This window comes from Schistocerca americana, chromosome X (assembly GCF_021461395.2).
Source record: "Schistocerca americana isolate TAMUIC-IGC-003095 chromosome X, iqSchAmer2.1, whole genome shotgun sequence".
NCBI lineage: Eukaryota > Metazoa > Arthropoda > Insecta > Orthoptera > Acrididae > Schistocerca > Schistocerca americana.
Genome location: NC_060130.1, coordinates 82,917,010 through 82,934,979, shown reverse-complemented (window position 1 = coordinate 82,934,979; position 17,970 = coordinate 82,917,010).

Genomic DNA, 17,970 nt, shown 5'->3' with positions numbered 1-17,970 from the left:
AGTGAAGCATCGGAATCTAAAACTCTACTCACAGGACAGGTTCAAATCATAGAAAGTTAGAGTGTCAGTCCTCTTGTACTTATGTCGGCATTGTGCCTTTTGTATTAAATTCGGATGCAATTTCAGTGTTTCATCGTCAATAAGAAGGTCCAAGGGATACAGTTAACCTGAAGTGAAGCATCGGAATCTAAAACTGGACTCACAGGAGTGGTTCAAATCATAGAAATTTGGAGTGTCAGTCCTCTTGTACTTCAGTCGGCATTGTGCCTTTTGTATTAAGTTCGTATGCTATTTCTGTGTTTCATCATCCATAAGAAGGTCCAAGGGATACAGTAAACCTGAAGGGAAGCATCGGAATCTAAAACTGAACTCACAGGAGAGGCTCAAATCATAGAAAGTTACAGTGTCAGTCCTCTTGTACTCAAGTCGGCATTGTGCCTTTTGTATTAAATTCGGATGCAATTTCTGTGTTTCATCGTCACTAAAAGGTCCAAGGGATACAGTAAACCTGAACTGAAGCATCGGAATCTTAAAGTGGACTCACAGGAGAGGTTCAAATCATAGAAAGTTAGAGTGTCAGTCCTCTTGTACTTAAGTCCTCCTTGTGGCTTTTGTATTAAATTCGGATGCAATTTCTGTGTTTCATCGTTAATAAGTAGGTCCAAGAGATACAGTAAACCTGAAGTGAAGCATCGGAATCTAAAACTAGACTCACAGGAGAGGTTCAATTCATTGAAAGTTAGAGTGTCAGTCCTCTTGTACTTATGTCGGCATTGTGCCTTTTGTATTAAATTCGGATGCAATTTCTGTGTTTCATCGTCAGTAAGAACGTCCAAGGGATTCAGTAAACCTGAAGTGAAGCATCGGAATCTAAAACTGGACTCACAGAAGAGGTTCAAATCATAGAAAGTTAGAGTGTCGGTCCTCTTGTACTTAAGTCGGCTTTGTGCCTTTTGTATCAAATTCAAATGCTATTTCTGTGTTTCATCGTCAATAAGAAGGTCCAAGGGATACAGTAAACCTGAAGTGAAGCATCGGAATCTAAAACTAGACTCACAGGAGAGGTTCAAATCATAGAAAGTTAGAGTGTCAGTCCTCTTGTACTTAAGTCGGCTTTGTGCCTTTTGTATTAAATTCGGAAGCCATTTCTGTGTTTCATCGTCAATAGGAAGGTCCAAGGGATACAGTAAACCGGAAGTGAAGCATCGGAATAAAAACTGGACTCAGAGGAGAGGTTCAAATTATAGAAAGTTCGAGTGTCCGTCCTCTAGTACTTAAGTCGGCATTGTGCCTCTTGTATTATATTCGGATGCAATTTCTGTGTTTCATCGTCAATAAGATGGTCCAAGGGGTACAGTAGACCTGAAGTGAAGCTTCAGAATATAAAACTGGACTCACAGGAGAGGTTCAAATCATACAAAGTTAGAGTGTCAGTCCTCTTGTACTTAAGTCGGCATTGTGCCTTTTCTATTACATTCGGATGCAATTTCTGTGTTTCATCGTCAATAAAAAGGTCCAAGGGATACAGTAAACATGAAGTGAAGCATCGGAATCTTAAACTGGATTCACTGCTGAGGGTCAAATCATAGAAAGTTAGAGTGTCAGTCCTCTTGTACTTAAGTCGGCATTGTGCCTTTTGTATTAAATTCGGATGCATTCTCAGTGTTTCATCGTCAATAAGAAGGTCCAAGTGATACAGTAATCCTGAAGTGAAGCATCGGAATCTAAAACTGGACTCACAGGAGAGTTTCACATCATAGAAAGTTAGAATGTCAGTCCTCTTGTACTTAAGTCGGCATTGTGCCTTTTGTATTAAATTGGGATGCAATATCTGCGTTTTATCATCAATAAGAAGGTCCAAGGGAAATAGTAAACCTGAAGTAAAGCATTGGAATCTAAAACTGGACTCACAGGAGAGGTTCAAATAATAGAAAGTTAGAGTGTCAATCCTCTTGTACTTAAGTCGGCATTATGCTTTTGTATTAAATCGGATGGAATTTCTGTGTTTCATCGTCAATAAGATGGTCCAAGGGATACAGTAGACGTGACGTGAAGTTTCGGAATCTAAAACTGGACTCACAGGAGAGGTTCAAATCATAGAAAGTTAGAGTGTCAGTCCTCTTATACTTAAGTCGGCATTCTGCCGTTTGTATTACATTCAGTTGCAATTTCTGTGTTTCATCGTCAATAAGAAGGAGCAAGGGATACGGTAAACCGGAAGTGAAGCATCGGAATCTGAAACTCTACTCACAGGAGAGGTTCAAATCATAGAAAGTTAGAGTATCAGTCCTCGTGTACTTAAGTCGGCATTGTGCATTTTGTTTTAAATTTGCATGCAATTTCTGTGTTTCATCGTCAATTAGAAGGTCCATGGGATACTGTCAACCTTAAGTGAAGCATCGGAATCTAAAACTGGACTCACGGGAGAGGTTCAATTCATAGAAAGATAGAGTGTCAGTCGTCTTGTACTTAAGTCGGGGTTGTGCCTTTTGTATGAAATTCGAATGCTATTTCTGTGTTTCATCAACAATAAGAAGGTCCAAGGGATACAGTAAACCTGAAGTGAAGCATCGGAATCTAAAACTGGACTCACAGGAGAGGCTCAAATCATAGAAAGTTAGAGTGTCAGTCCTCTTGTACTTAAGTCGGCCTTGTGCCTTTTGTATTAAATTCGGATGCAATTTCTGTGTTTCTTCGTCAATAAGAAGGTCCAAGGGATACAGTAAACCGGAAGTGAAGCATCGGAATCTGAAACTGACCTCACAGGAAAGTTTCAAATCATAGAAAGTTTGAGTGTCAGTCCTCTTGTACTTATGTCGGCATTGTACCTTTTGTATAACATTTGGATGCAATTTCTGTGTTTCATCGTCAATAAGAACGTCCAAGGGATACAGTAATCCATAAGTGAAGCATCAGAATCTAAAACTGGACTCACAGGAGAGGTTCAAATCATAGAAAGTTAGAGTGTCAGTCCTCTTGTACTTATGTCGGCATTGTGCCTTTTGTATTAAATTCGGATGCAATTTCAGTGTTTCATCGTCAATAAGAAGGTCCAAGGGATACAGTAAACCTAAAGTGAAGCGTCGGAATCTTAAAGTGGACTCACAGGAGTGGTTCAAATCATGGAAAGTTAGGGTGTCAGTCCTCTTGTACTTCAGTCGGCATTGTGCCTTTTGTATCAAATTTGGATGCAATTTCAGTGTTTCATCGTCAATAAGATGGTCGAAGGGATACAGTAAACCTGAAGTGAAGCATCGGAATCTAAAACTGGACTCACAGGAGAGGTTCAAATCATAGAAAGTTAGAGCGTCAGTCCTCTTGTACTTAAGTCGGCTTTGTGCCCGTTGTATCAAATTCGGATGCTATTTCTGTGTTTCATCGTCAATTAGAAGGTCCAAGGGATACAGTATATCTGAAGTGAAGCATCGGAATCTAAAACTGGACTCACAGGAGAGGTTCAAATCATAGAAAGTTAGAGTGTCAGTCCTCTTGTACTTAAGTCGGCATTGTGCCTTTTGTATTAAATTCGGATGGCATTTCTGTGTTTCATCGTCAATAAGAAGGTCCAAGGGATACAGTAAACCGGAAGTGAAGCATCGGAATCTAAAACTGGACTCACAGGAGAGGTTCAAATCATAGAAAGTCAGAGTGTCAGTCCTATTGTACTTAAGTCGGCATTGTGCTTTTTGTATTATATTCGGATGCAATTTCTGTGTTTTATCGTCAATAAAAGGGTCCAAGGGATACAGCAAACCTGAAGTGAAGCATCGGAATCTAAAACTGGACTCACAGGAGAGGTTCAAATCATAGAAAGTTAGAGTGTCAGTCCTCTTGTACCTAAGTCGGCATTGTGCCTTTTCTATTAAATCGGATGCAATTTCTGTGTTTCATCGTCAATAAAAAGGTCCAAGGGATACAGTAAACCTGAAGTGAAGCATCGGAATCTTAAACTGGATTCACAGCTGAGGTTCAAATCATAGAAAGTTAGAGTGTCAGTCCTCTTGTACTTAAGTAGGCATGGTGCCTTTTGTATAACATTTGGATGCAATTTCTGTGTTTCATCGTCAATAAGAAGGTCCAAGGGGTACAGTAATCCTAAAGTGAAGCATCGGAATCTAAAACTCTACTCACAGGACAGGTTCAAATCATAGAAAGTTAGAGTGTCAGTCCTCTTGTACTTAAGTCGGCATTGTGCCTTTTGTGTTAAATTCGGATGCAATTTCAGTGTTTCATCGTCAATAAGAAGGTCCAAGGGATACAGTAAACCTGAAGTGAAGCATCGGAATCTAAAACTGGACTCACAGGAGTGGTTCAAATCATAGAAATTTGGAGTGTCAGTCCTCTTGTACTTCAGTCGGCATTGTGCCTTTTGTATTAAGTTCGTATGCTATTTCTGTGTTTCATCATCCATAAGAAGGTCCAAGGGATACAGTAAACCTGAAGTGAAGCATCGGAATCTAAAACTGAACTCACAGGAGAGGCTCAAATCATAAAAAGTTAGAGTGTCAGTCCTCTTGTACTTAAGCAGGCATTGTGCCTTTTGTATTAAATTCGGATGCAATTTCTGTGTTTCATCGTCAATAAAAGCGTCCAAGGGATACAGTAAACCTGAACTGAAGCATCGGAATCTTAAAGTGGACTCACAGGAGAGGTTCAAATCATAGAAAGTTAGAGTGTCACTCCTCTTGTACTTAAGTCCTCATTGTGGCTTTTGTATTAAATTCGGATGCAATTTCTGTGTTTCATCGTTAATAAGTAGGTCCAAGAGATACAGTAAACCTGAAGTGAAGCATCGGAATCTAAAACTAGTCTCACAGGAGAGGTTCAATTCATTGAAAGTTAGAGTGTCAGTCCTCTTGTACTTATGTCGGCATTGTGCCTTTTGTATTAAATTCGGATGCAATTTCTGTGTTTCATCGTCAGTAAGAAGGTCCAAGGGATACAGTAAACCTGAAGTGAAGCATCGGAATCTAAAACTGGACTCACAGAAGAGGTTCAAATCATAGAAAGTTAGAGTGTCGGTCCTCTTGTACTTAAGTCGGCTTTGTGCCTTTTGTATTAAATCGGATGGAATTTCTGTGTTTCATCGTCAATAAGATGGTCCAAGGGATACAGTAGACGTGACGTGAAGTTTCGGAATCTAAAACTGGACTCACAGGAGAGGTACAAATCATAGAAAGTTAGAGTGTCAGTCCTCTTATACTTAAGTCGGCATTCTGCCGTTTGTATTACATTCAGTTGCAATTTCTGTGTTTCATCGTCAATAAGAAGGTGCAAGGGATACGGTAAACCGGAAGTGAAACATCGGAATCTGAAACTCTACTCACAGGAGAGGTTCAAATCATAGAAAGTTAGAGTATCAGTCCTCGTGTACTTAAGTCGGCATTGTGCATTTTGTTTTAAATTTGCATGCAATTTCTGTGTTTCATCGTCAGTAAGAACGTCCAAGGGATTCAGTAAACCTGAAGTGAAGCATCGGAATCTAAAACTGGACTCACAGAAGAGGTTCAAATCATAGAAAGTTAGAGTGTCGGTCCTCTTGTACTTAAGTCGGCTTTGTGCCTTTTGTATCAAATTCAAATGCTATTTCTGTGTTTCATCGTCAATAAGAAGGTCCAAGGGATACAGTAAACCTGAAGTGAAGCATCGGAATCTAAAACTAGACTCACAGGAGAGGTTCAAATCATAGAAAGTTAGAGTGTCAGTCCTCTTGTACTTAAGTCGGCTTTGTGCCTTTTGTATTAAATTCGGAAGCCATTTCTGTGTTTCATCGTCAATAAGAAGGTCCAAGGGATACAGTAAACCGGAAGTGAAGCATCGGAATAAAAACTGGACTCAGAGGAGAGGTTCAAATTATAGAAAGTTCGAGTGTCCGTCCTCTAGTACTTAAGTCGGCATTGTGCCTCTTGTATTATATTCGGATGCAATTTCTGTGTTTCATCGTCAATAAGATGGTCCAAGGGATACAGTAGACCTGAAGTGAAGCTTCAGAATATAAAACTGGACTCACAGGAGAGGTTCAAATCATACAAAGTTAGAGTGTCAGTCCTCTTGTACTTAAGTCGGCATTGTGCCTTTTCTATTACATTCGGATGCAATTTCTGTGTTTCATCGTCAATAAAAAGGTCCAAGGGATACAGTAAACATGAAGTGAAGCATCGGAATCTTAAACTGGATTCACTGCTGAGGGTCAAATCATAGTAAGTTAGAGTGTCAGTCCTCTTGTACTTAAGTCGGCATTGTGCCTTTTGTATTAAATTCGGATGCATTCTCAGTGTTTCATCGTCAATAAGAAGGTCCAAGTGATACAGTAATCCTGAAGTGAAGCATCGGAATCTAAAACTGGACTCACAGGAGAGTTTCACATCATAGAAAGTTAGAATGTCAGTCCTCTTGTACTTAAGTCGGCATTGTGCCTTTTGTATTAAATTGGGATGCAATATCTGCGTTTTATCGTCAATAAGAAGGTCCAAGGGAAATAGTAAACCTGAAGTAAAGCATTGGAATCTAAAACTGGACTCACAGGAGAGTTTCAAATCATAGAAAGTTAGAGTGTCAATCCTCTTTTACTTAAGTCGGCATTATGCTTTTGTATTAAATCGGATGGAATTTCTGTGTTTCATCGTCAAAAAGATGGTCCAAGGGATACAGTAGACGTGACGTGAAGTTTCGGAATCTAAAACTGGACTCACAGGAGAGGTTCAAATCATAGGAAGTTAGAGTGTCAGTCCTCTTATACTTAAGTCGGCATTCTGCCGTTTGTATTACATTCAGTTGCAATTTCTGTGTTTCATCGTCAATAAGAAGGTGCAAGGGATACGGTAAACCGGAAGTGAAGCATCGGAATCTGAAACTCTACTCACAGGAGAGGTTCAAATCATAGAAAGTTAGAGTATCAGTCCTCGTGTACTTAAGTCGGCATTGTGCATTTTGTTTTAAATTTGCATGCAATTTCTGTGTTTCATCGTCAATTAGAAGGTCCATGGGATACTGTCAACCTTAAGTGAAGCATCGGAATCTAAAACTGGACTCACGGGAGAGGTTCAATTCATAGAAAGATAGAGTGTCAGTCGTCTTGTACTTAAGTCGGGGTTGTGCCTTTTGTATGAAATTCGAATGCTATTTCTGTGTTTCATCAACAATAAGAAGGTCCAAGGGATACAGTAAACCTGAAGTGAAGCATCGGAATCTAAAACTGGACTCACAGGAGAGGCTCAAATCATAGAAAGTTAGAGTGTCAGTCCTCTTGTACTTAAGTCGGCCTTGTGCCTTTTGTATTAAATTCGGATGCAATTTCTGTGTTTCTTCGTCAATAAGAAGGTCCAAGGGATACAGTAAACCGGAAGTGAAGCATCGGAATCTGAAAATGACCTCACAGGAAAGTTTCAAATCATAGAAAGTTTGAGTGTCAGTCCTCTTGTACTTATGTCGGCATTGTACCTTTTGTATAACATTTGGATGCAATTTCTGTGTTTCATCGTCAATAAGAACGTCCAAGGGATACAGTAATCCTTAAGTGAAGCATCAGAATCTAAAACTGGACTCACAGGAGAGGTTCAAATCATAGAAAGTTAGAGTGTCAGTCCTCTTGTACTTATGTCGGCATTGTGCCTTTTGTATTAAATTCGGATGCAATTTCAGTGTTTCATCGTCAATAAGAAGGTCCAAGGGATACAGTAAACCTAAAGTGAAGCGTCGGAATCTTAAAGTGGACTCACAGGAGTGGTTCAAATCATGCAAAATTAGGGTGTCAGTCCTCTTGTACTTCAGTCGGCATTGTGCCTTTTGTATCAAATTTGGATGCAATTTCAGTGTTTCATCGTCAATAAGATGGTCGAAGGGATACAGTAAACCTGAAGTGAAGCATCGGAATCTAAAACTGGACTCACAGGAAAGGTTCAAATCATAGAAAGTTAGAGCGTCAGTCCTCTTGTACTTAAGTCGGCTTTGTGCCCGTTGTATCAAATTCGGATGCTATTTCTGTGTTTCATCGTCAATTAGAAGGTCCAAGGGATACAGTATATCTGAAGTGAAGCATCGGAATCTAAAACTGGACTCACAGGAGAGGTTCAAATCATAGAAAGTTAGAGTGTCAGTCCTCTTGTACTTAAGTCGGCATTGTGCCTTTTGTATTAAATTCGGATGGCATTTCTGTGTTTCATCGTCAATAAGAAGGTCCAAGGGATACAGTAAACCGGAAGTGAAGCATCGGAATCTAAAACTGGACTCACAGGTGAGGTTCAAATCATAGAAAGTCAGAGTGTCAGTCCTATTGTACTTAAGTCGGCATTGTGCTTTTTGTATTATATTCGGATGCAATTTCTGTGTTTTATCGTCAATAAAAGGGTCCAAGGGATACAGCAAACCTGAAGTGAAGCATCGGAATCTAAAATTGGACTCACAGGAGAGGTTCAAATCATAGAAAGTTAGAGTGTCAGTCCTCTTGTACCTAAGTCGGCATTGTGCCTTTTCTATTAAATCGGATGCAATTTCTGTGTTTCATCGTCAATAAAAAGGTCCAAGGGATACAGTAAACCTGAAGTGAAGCATCGGAATCTTAAACTGGATTCACAGCTGAGGTTCAAATCATAGAAAGTTAGAGTGTCAGTCCTCTTGTACTTAAGTAGGCATGGTGCCTTTTGTATAACATTTGGATGCAATTTCTGTGTTTCATCGTCAATAAGAAGGTCCAAGGGGTACAGTAATCCTAAAGTGAAGCATCGGAATCTAAAACTCTACTCACAGGACAGGTTCAAATCATAGAAAGTTAGAGTGTCAGTCCTCTTGTACTTAAGTCGGCATTGTGCCTTTTGTGTTAAATTCGGATGCAATTTCAGTGTTTCATCGTCAATAAGAAGGTCCAAGGGATACAGTAAACCTGAAGTGAAGCATCGGAATCTAAAACTGGACTCACAGGAGTGGTTCAAATCATAGAAATTTGGAGTGTCAGTCCTCTTGTACTTCAGTCGGCATTGTGCCTTTTGTATTAAGTTCGTATGCTATTTCTGTGTTTCATCATCCATAAGAAGGTCCAAGGGATACAGTAAACCTGAAGTGAAGCATCGGAATCTAAAACTGAACTCACAGGAGAGGCTCAAATCATAAAAAGTTAGAGTGTCAGTCCTCTTGTACTTAAGCAGGCATTGTGCCTTTTGTATTAAATTCGGATGCAATTTCTGTGTTTCATCGTCAATAAAAGCGTCCAAGGGATACAGTAAACCTGAACTGAAGCATCGGAATCTTAAAGTGGACTCACAGGAGAGGTTCAAATCATAGAAAGTTAGAGTGTCACTCCTCTTGTACTTAAGTCCTCATTGTGGCTTTTGTATTAAATTCGGATGCAATTTCTGTGTTTCATCGTTAATAAGTAGGTCCAAGAGATACAGTAAACCTGAAGTGAAGCATCGGAATCTAAAACTAGTCTCACAGGAGAGGTTCAATTCATTGAAAGTTAGAGTGTCAGTCCTCTTGTACTTATGTCGGCATTGTGCCTTTTGTATTAAATTCGGATGCAATTTCTGTGTTTCATCGTCTGTAAGAAGGTCCAAGGGATACAGTAAACCTGAAGTGAAGCATCGGAATCTAAAACTGGACTCACAGAAGAGGTTCAAATCATAGAAAGTTAGAGTGTCGGTCCTCTTGTACTTAAGTTGGCTTTGTGCCTTTTGTATTAAATCGGATGGAATTTCTGTGTTTCATCGTCAATAAGATGGTCCAAGGGATACAGTAGACGTGACGTGAAGTTTCGGAATCTAAAACTGGACTCACAGGAGAGGTTCAAATCATAGAAAGTTAGAGTGTCAGTCCTCTTATACTTAAGTCGGCATTCTGCCGTTTGTATTACATTCAGTTGCAATTTCTGTGTTTCATCGTCAATAAGAAGGTGCAAGGGATACGGTAAACCGGAAGTGAAGCATCGGAATCTGAAACTCTACTCACAGGAGAGGTTCAAATCATAGAAAGTTAGAGTATCAGTCCTCGTGTACTTAAGTCGGCATTGTGCATTTTGTTTTAAATTTGCATGCAATTTCTGTGTTTCATCGTCAATTAGAAGGTCCATGGGATACTGTCAACCTTAAGTGAAGCATCGGAATCTAAAACTGGACTCACGGGAGAGGTTCAATTCATAGAAAGTTAGAGTGTCAGTCGTCTTGTACTTAAGTCGGGGTTGTGCCTTTTGTATGAAATTCGAATGCTATTTCTGTGTTTCATCAACAATAAGAAGGTCCAAGGGATACAGTAAACCTGAAGTGAAGCATCGGAATCTAAAACTGGACTCACAGGAGAGGCTCAAATCATAGAAAGTTAGAGTGTCAGTCCTCTTGTACTTAAGTCGGCCTTGTGCCTTTTGTATTAAATTCGGATGCAATTTCTGTATTTCTTCGTCAATAAGAAGGTCCAAGGGATACAGTAAACCGGAAGTGAAGCATCGGAATCTGAAACTGACCTCACAGGAAAGTTTCAAATCATAGAAAGTTTGAGTGTCAGTCCTCTTGTACTTATGTCGGCATTGTACCTTTTGTATAACATTTGGATGCAATTTCTGTGTTTCATCGTCAATAAGAACGTCCAAGGGATACAGTAATCCTTAAGTGAAGCATCAGAATCTAAAACTGGACTCACAGGAGAGGTTCAAATCATAGAAAGTTAGAGTGTCAGTCCTCTTGTACTTATGTCGGCATTGTGCCTTTTGTATTAAATTCGGATGCAATTTCAGTGTTTCATCGTCAATAAGAAGGTCCAAGGGATACAGTAAACCTAAAGTGAAGCGTCGGAATCTTAAACTGGACTCACAGGAGAGGTTCAAATCATAGAAAGTTAGAGTGTCAGTCCTCTTGTACCTAAGTCGGCATTGTGCCTTTTCTATTAAATCGGATGCAATTTCTGTGTTTCATCGTCAATAAAAAGGTCCAAGGGATACAGTAAACCTGAAGTGAAGCATCGGAATCTTAAACTGGATTCACAGCTGAGGTTCAAATCATAGAAAGTTAGAGTGTCAGTCCTCTTGTACTTAAGTAGGCATGGTGCCTTTTGTATAACATTTGGATGCAATTTCTGTGTTTCATCGTCAATAAGAAGGTCCAAGGGGTACAGTAATCCTAAAGTGAAGCATCGGAATCTAAAACTCTACTCACAGGACAGGTTCAAATCATAGAAAGTTAGAGTGTCAGTCCTCTTGTACTTAAGTCGGCATTGTGCCTTTTGTGTTAAATTCGGATGCAATTTCAGTGTTTCATCGTCAATAAGAAGGTCCAAGGGATACAGTAAACCTGAAGTGAAGCATCGGAATCTAAAACTGGACTCACAGGAGTGGTTCAAATCATAGAAATTTGGAGTGTCAGTCCTCTTGTACTTCAGTCGGCATTGTGCCTTTTGTATTAAGTTCGTATGCTATTTCTGTGTTTCATCATCCATAAGAAGGTCCAAGGGATACAGTAAACCTGAAGTGAAGCATCGGAATCTAAAACTGAACTCACAGGAGAGGCTCAAATCATAAAAAGTTAGAGTGTCAGTCCTCTTGTACTTAAGCAGGCATTGTGCCTTTTGTATTAAATTCGGATGCAATTTCTGTGTTTCATCGTCAATAAAAGCGTCCAAGGGATACAGTAAACCTGAACTGAAGCATCGGAATCTTAAAGTGGACTCACAGGAGAGGTTCAAATCATAGAAAGTTAGAGTGTCACTCCTCTTGTACTTAAGTCCTCATTGTGGCTTTTGTATTAAATTCGGATGCAATTTCTGTGTTTCATCGTTAATAAGTAGGTCCAAGAGATACAGTAAACCTGAAGTGAAGCATCGGAATCTAAAACTAGTCTCACAGGAGAGGTTCAATTCATTGAAAGTTAGAGTGTCAGTCCTCTTGTACTTATGTCGGCATTGTGCCTTTTGTATTAAATTCGGATGCAATTTCTGTGTTTCATCGTCAGTAAGAAGGTCCAAGGGATACAGTAAACCTGAAGTGAAGCATCGGAATCTAAAACTGGACTCACAGAAGAGGTTCAAATCATAGAAAGTTAGAGTGTCGGTCCTCTTGTACTTAAGTCGGCTTTGTGCCTTTTGTATTAAATCGGATGGAATTTCTGTGTTTCATCGTCAATAAGATGGTCCAAGGGATACAGTAGACGTGACGTGAAGTTTCGGAATCTAAAACTGGACTCACAGGAGAGGTTCAAATCATGGAAAGTTAGGGTGTCAGTCCTCTTGTACTTCAGTCGGCATTGTGCCTTTTGTATCAAATTTGGATGCAATTTCAGTGTTTCATCGTCAATAAGATGGTCGAAGGGATACAGTAAACCTGAAGTGAAGCATCGGAATCTAAAACTGGACTCACAGGAGAGGTTCAAATCATAGAAAGTTAGAGCATCAGTCCTCTTGTACTTAAGTCGGCTTTGTGCCCGTTGTATCAAATTCGGATGCTATTTCTGTGTTTCATCGTCAATTAGAAGGTCCAAGGGATACAGTATATCTGAAGTGAAGCATCGGAATCTAAAACTGGACACACAGGAGAGGTTCAAATCATAGAAAGTTAGAGTGTCAGTCCTCTTGTACTTAAGTCGGCATTGTGCCTTTTGTATTAAATTCGGATGGCATTTCTGTGTTTCATCGTCAATAAGAAGGTCCAAGGGATACAGTAAACCGGAAGTGAAGCATCGGAATCTAAAACTGGACTCACAGGAGAGGTTCAAATCATAGAAAGTCAGAGTGTCAGTCCTATTGTACTTAAGTCGGCATTGTGCTTTTTGTATTATATTCGGATGCAATTTCTGTGTTTTATCGTCAATAAAAGGGTCCAAGGGATACAGCAAACCTGAAGTGAAGCATCGGAATCTAAAACTGGACTCACAGGAGAGGTTCAAATCATAGAAAGTTAGAGTGTCAGTCCTCTTGTACCTAAGTCGGCATTGTGCCTTTTCTATTAAATCGGATGCAATTTCTGTGTTTCATCGTCAATAAAAAGGTCCAAGGGATACAGTAAACCTGAAGTGAAGCATCGGAATCTTAAACTGGATTCACAGCTGAGGTTCAAATCATAGAAAGTTAGAGTGTCAGTCCTCTTGTACTTAAGTAGGCATGGTGCCTTTTGTATAACATTTGGATGCAATTTCTGTGTTTCATCGTCAATAAGAAGGTCCAAGGGGTACAGTAATCCTAAAGTGAAGCATCGGAATCTAAAACTCTACTCACAGGACAGGTTCAAATCATAGAAAGTTAGAGTGGCAGTCCTCTTGTACTTAAGTCGGCATTGTGCCTTTTGTGTTAAATTCGGATGCAATTTCAGTGTTTCATCGTCAATAAGAAGGTCCAAGGGATACAGTAAACCTGAAGTGAAGCATCGGAATCTAAAACTGGACTCACAGGAGTGGTTCAAATCATAGAAATTTGGAGTGTCAGTCCTCTTGTACTTCAGTCGGCATTGTGCCATTTGTATTAAGTTCGTATGCTATTTCTGTGTTTCATCATCCATAAGAAGGTCCAAGGGATACAGTAAACCTGAAGTGAAGCATCGGAATCTAAAACTGAACTCACAATAGAGGCTCAAATCATAAAAAGGTAGAGTGTCAGTCCTCTTGTACTTAAGTCGGCATTGTGCCTTTTGTATTAAATTCGGATGCAATTTCTGTGTTTCATCGTCAATAAAAGCGTCCAAGGGATACAGTAAACCTGAACTGAAGCATCGGAATCTTAAAGTGGACTCACAGGAGAGGTTCAAATCATAGAAAGTTAGAGTGTCAGTCCTCTTGTACTTAAATCCTCATTGTGGCTTTTGTATTAAATTCGGATGCAATTTCTGTGTTTCATCGTTAATAAGTAGGTCCAAGAGATACAGTAAACCTGAAGTGAAGCATCGGAATCTAAAACTAGTCTCACAGGAGAGGTTCAATTCATTGAAAGTTAGAGTGTCAGTCCTCTTGTACTTATGTCGGCATTGTGCCTTTTGTATTAAATTCGGATGCAATTTCTGTGTTTCATCGTCAGTAAGAAGGTCCAAGGGATACAGTAAACCTGAAGTGAAGCATCGGAATCTAAAACTGGACTCACAGAAGAGGTTCAAATCATAGAAAGTTAGAGTGTCGGTCCTCTTGTACTTAAGTCGGCTTTGTGCCTTTTGTATCAAATTCGAATGCTATTTCTGTGTTTCATCGTCAATAAGAAGGTCCAAGGGATACAGTAAACCTGAAGTGAAGCATCGGAATCTAAAACTAGACTCACAGGAGAGGTTCAAATCATAGAAAGTTAGAGTGTCAGTCCTCTTGTACTTAAGTCGGATTTGTGCCTTTTGTATTAAATTCGGAAGCCATTTCTGTGTTTCATCGTCAATAAGAAGGTCCAAGGGATACAGTAAACCGGAAGTGAAGCATCGGAATCCAAAACTGGACTCAGAGGAGAGGTTCAAATTATAGAAAGTTCGAGTGTCCGTCCTTTAGTACTTCAGTCGGCATTGTGCCTCTTGTATTATATTCGGATGCAATTTCTGTGTTTCATCGTCAATAAGATGGTCCAAGGGATACAGTAGACCTGAAGTGAAGCTTCGGAATTTAAAACTGGACTCACAGGAGAGGTTCAAATCATACAAAGTTAGAGTGTCAGTCCTCTTGTACTTAAGTCGGCATTGTGCCTTTTCTATTACATTTGGATGCAATTTCTGTGTTTCATCGTGAATAAAAAGGTCCAAGGGATACAGTAAACATGAAGTGAAGCATCGGAATCTTAAACTGGATTCACTGCTGAGGTTCAAATCATAGAAAGTTAGAGTGTCAGTCCTCTTGTACTTAAGTCGGCATTGTGCCTTTTGTATGAAATTCGGATGCATTCTCATTGTTTCATCGTCAATAAGAAGGTCCAAGTGATACAGTAAACCTGAAGTGAAGCATCGGAATCTGAAACTAGACTCACAGGAGAGGTTCAAGTCATAGAGAGTTAGAGTGTCAGTCCTCTTGTACTTAAGTCGGCTTTGTGCCTTTTGTATTAAATTCGGAAGCCATTTCTGTGTTTCATCGTCAATAAGAAGGTCCAGGGGATACAGTAAACCGGAAGTGAAGCATCGGAATCCAAAACTGGACTCAGAGGAGAGGTTCAAATTATAGAAAGTTCGAGTGTCCGTCCTCTAGTACTTAAGTCGGCATTGTGCCTCTTGTATTATATTCGGATGCAATTTCTGTGTTTCATCGTCAATAAGATGGTCCAAGGGATACAGTAGACCTGAAGTGAAGCTTCGGAATTTAAAACTGGACTCACAGGAGAGGTTCAAATCATACAAAGTTAGAGTGTCAGTCCTCTTGTACTTAAGTCGGCATTGTGCCTTTTCTATTACATTCGTATGCAATTTCTGTGTTTCATCGTCAATAAAAAGGTCCAAGGTATACAGTAAACCTGAAGTAAAGCATTGGAATCTAAAACTGGACTCACAGGAGAGGTTCAAATCATAGAAAGCTAGAGTGTCAATCCTCTTGTACTTAAGTCGGCATTGTGCTTTTGTATTAAATTAGGATGGAATTTCTGTGTTTCATCGTCAATCAGAAGGTCCAAGGGATACAGTAAACCTGAAGTGAAGCATCGGGATCTAAAACTGGACTCACAGGAGAGGTTCAAATCATAGAGAGTTAGAGGGTCAGTCCTCTTGTACTTAAGTAGCATTCTGCCGTTTGTATTACATTAGTTGCAAATTCTGTGTTTCTTCGTCAATAAGAAGGTGCAAGGGATACAGTTAACCTGAAGTGAAGCATCGGAATCTAAAACTGAACTCACAGGAAAGGTTCAAATCATAGAAAGTTAGAGTGTCAGTCCTCTTGTACTTAAGTCGGCATTGTGCCTTTTGTATTAAATTCGGATGCAATTTCAGTGTTTCATCGTCAATAAGAAGGTCCAAGGGATACAGTAAACCTGAAGTGAAGCATCGGAATCTAAAACTGGACTCACAGGAGTGGTTCAAATCATAGAAAGTTAGAGTGTTTGTCCTCTTGTACCTAAGTCGGCATTGTGCCTTTTGTATTAAATTCGGATGCAATTTCTGTGTTTCATCGTAAATAAGAAGGTACAAGGGATACAGTAAACCTGAAGTGAAGCATCGGAATCTAAAACTGGACTCACAGGAGAGGCTCAAATCATAGAAAGTTAGAGTGTCAGTCCTCTTGTACTTAAGTCGGCATTGTGCCTCTTGTATTAAATTCGGAAGCCATTTCTGTGTTTCATCGTCAATAAGAAGGTCCAGGGGATACAGTAAACCGGAAGTGAAGCATCGGAATCCAAAACTGGACTCAGAGGAGAGGTTCAAATTATAGAAAGTTCGAGTGTCCGTCCTCTAGTACTTAAGTCGGCATTGTGCCTCTTGTATTGTATTCGGATGCAATTTCTGTGTTTCATCGTCAATAAGATGGTCCAAGGGATACAGTAGACCTGAAGTGAGGCTTCGGAATTTAAAACTGGACTCACAGGAGAGGTTCAAATCATACAAAGTTAGAGTGTCAGTCCTCTTGTACTTAAGTCGGCATTGTGCCTTTTCTATTACATTCGTATGCGATTTCTGTGTTTCATCGTCAATAAAAAGGTCCAAGGTATACAGTAAACCTGAAGTAAAGCATTGGAATCTAAAACTGGACTCACAGGAGAGGTTCAAATCATAGAAAGTTAGAGTGTCAATCCTCTTGTACTTAAGTCGGCATTGTGCTTTTGTATTAAATTAGGATGGAATTTCTGTGTTTCATCGTCAATCAGAAGGTCCAAGGGATACAGTAAACCTGAAGTGAAGCATCGGGATCTAAAACTGGACTCACAGGAGAGGTTCAAATCATAGAGAGTTAGAGGGTCAGTCCTCTTGTACTTAAGTAGCATTCTGCCGTTTGTATTACATTAGTTGCAATTTCTGTGTTTCTTCGTCAATAAGAAGGTGCAAGGGATACAGTAAACCTGAAGTGAAGCATCGGAATCTAAAACTGAACTCACAGGAGAGGTTCAAATCATAGAAAGTTAGAGTGTCAGTCCTCTTGTACTTAAGTCGGCATTGTGCCTTTTGTATTAAATTCGGATGCAATTTCAGTGTTTCATCGTCAATAAGAAGGTCCAAGGGATACAGTAAACCTGAAGTGAAGCATCGGAATCTAAAACTGGACTCACAGGAGTGGTTCAAATCATAGAAAGTTAGAGTGTTTGTCCTCTTGTACCTAAGTCGGCATTGTGCCTTTTGTATTAAATTCGGATGCAATTTCTGTGTTTCATCGTCAATAAGAAGGTACAAGGGATACAGTAAACCTGAAGTGAAGCATCGGAATCTAAAACTGGACTCACAGGAGAGGCTCAAATCATAGAAAGTTAGAGTGTCAGTCCTCTTGTACTTAAGTCGGCATTGTGCCTTTTGTATTAAATTTGGATGCAATTTCTGTGTTTCATCGTCAATAAAAGGGTCCAAGGGATACAGTAAACCTGAAGTGAAGCATCGGAATCTTAAAGTGGACTCACAGGAGAGGTTCAAATCATAGAAAATTAGAGTGTCAGTCCTCTTGTACTTAAGTCGGCATTGTGCCTTTTGTATTAAATTCGGATGCAATTTCAGTGTTTCATCGTCAATAAGAAGGTCCAAGGGATACAGTAAACCTGAAGTGAAGCATCGGAATCTAAAACTGGACTCACAGGAGTGGTTCAAATCATAGAAAGTTAGAGTGTTTGTCCTCTTGTACCTAAGTCGGCATTGTGCCTTTTGTATTAAATTCGGATGCAATTTCTGTGTTTCATCGTCAATAAGAAGGTACAAGGGATACAGTAAACCTGAAGTGAAGCATCGGAATCTAAAACTGGACTCACAGGAGAGGCTCAAATCATAGAAAGTTAGAGTGTCAGTCCTCTTGTACTTAAGTCGGCATTGTGCCTTTTGTATTAAATTTGGATGCAATTTCTGTGTTTCATCGTCAATAAAAGGGTCCAAGGGATACAGTAAACCTGAAGTGAAGCATCGGAATCTAAAACTGGACCCACAGG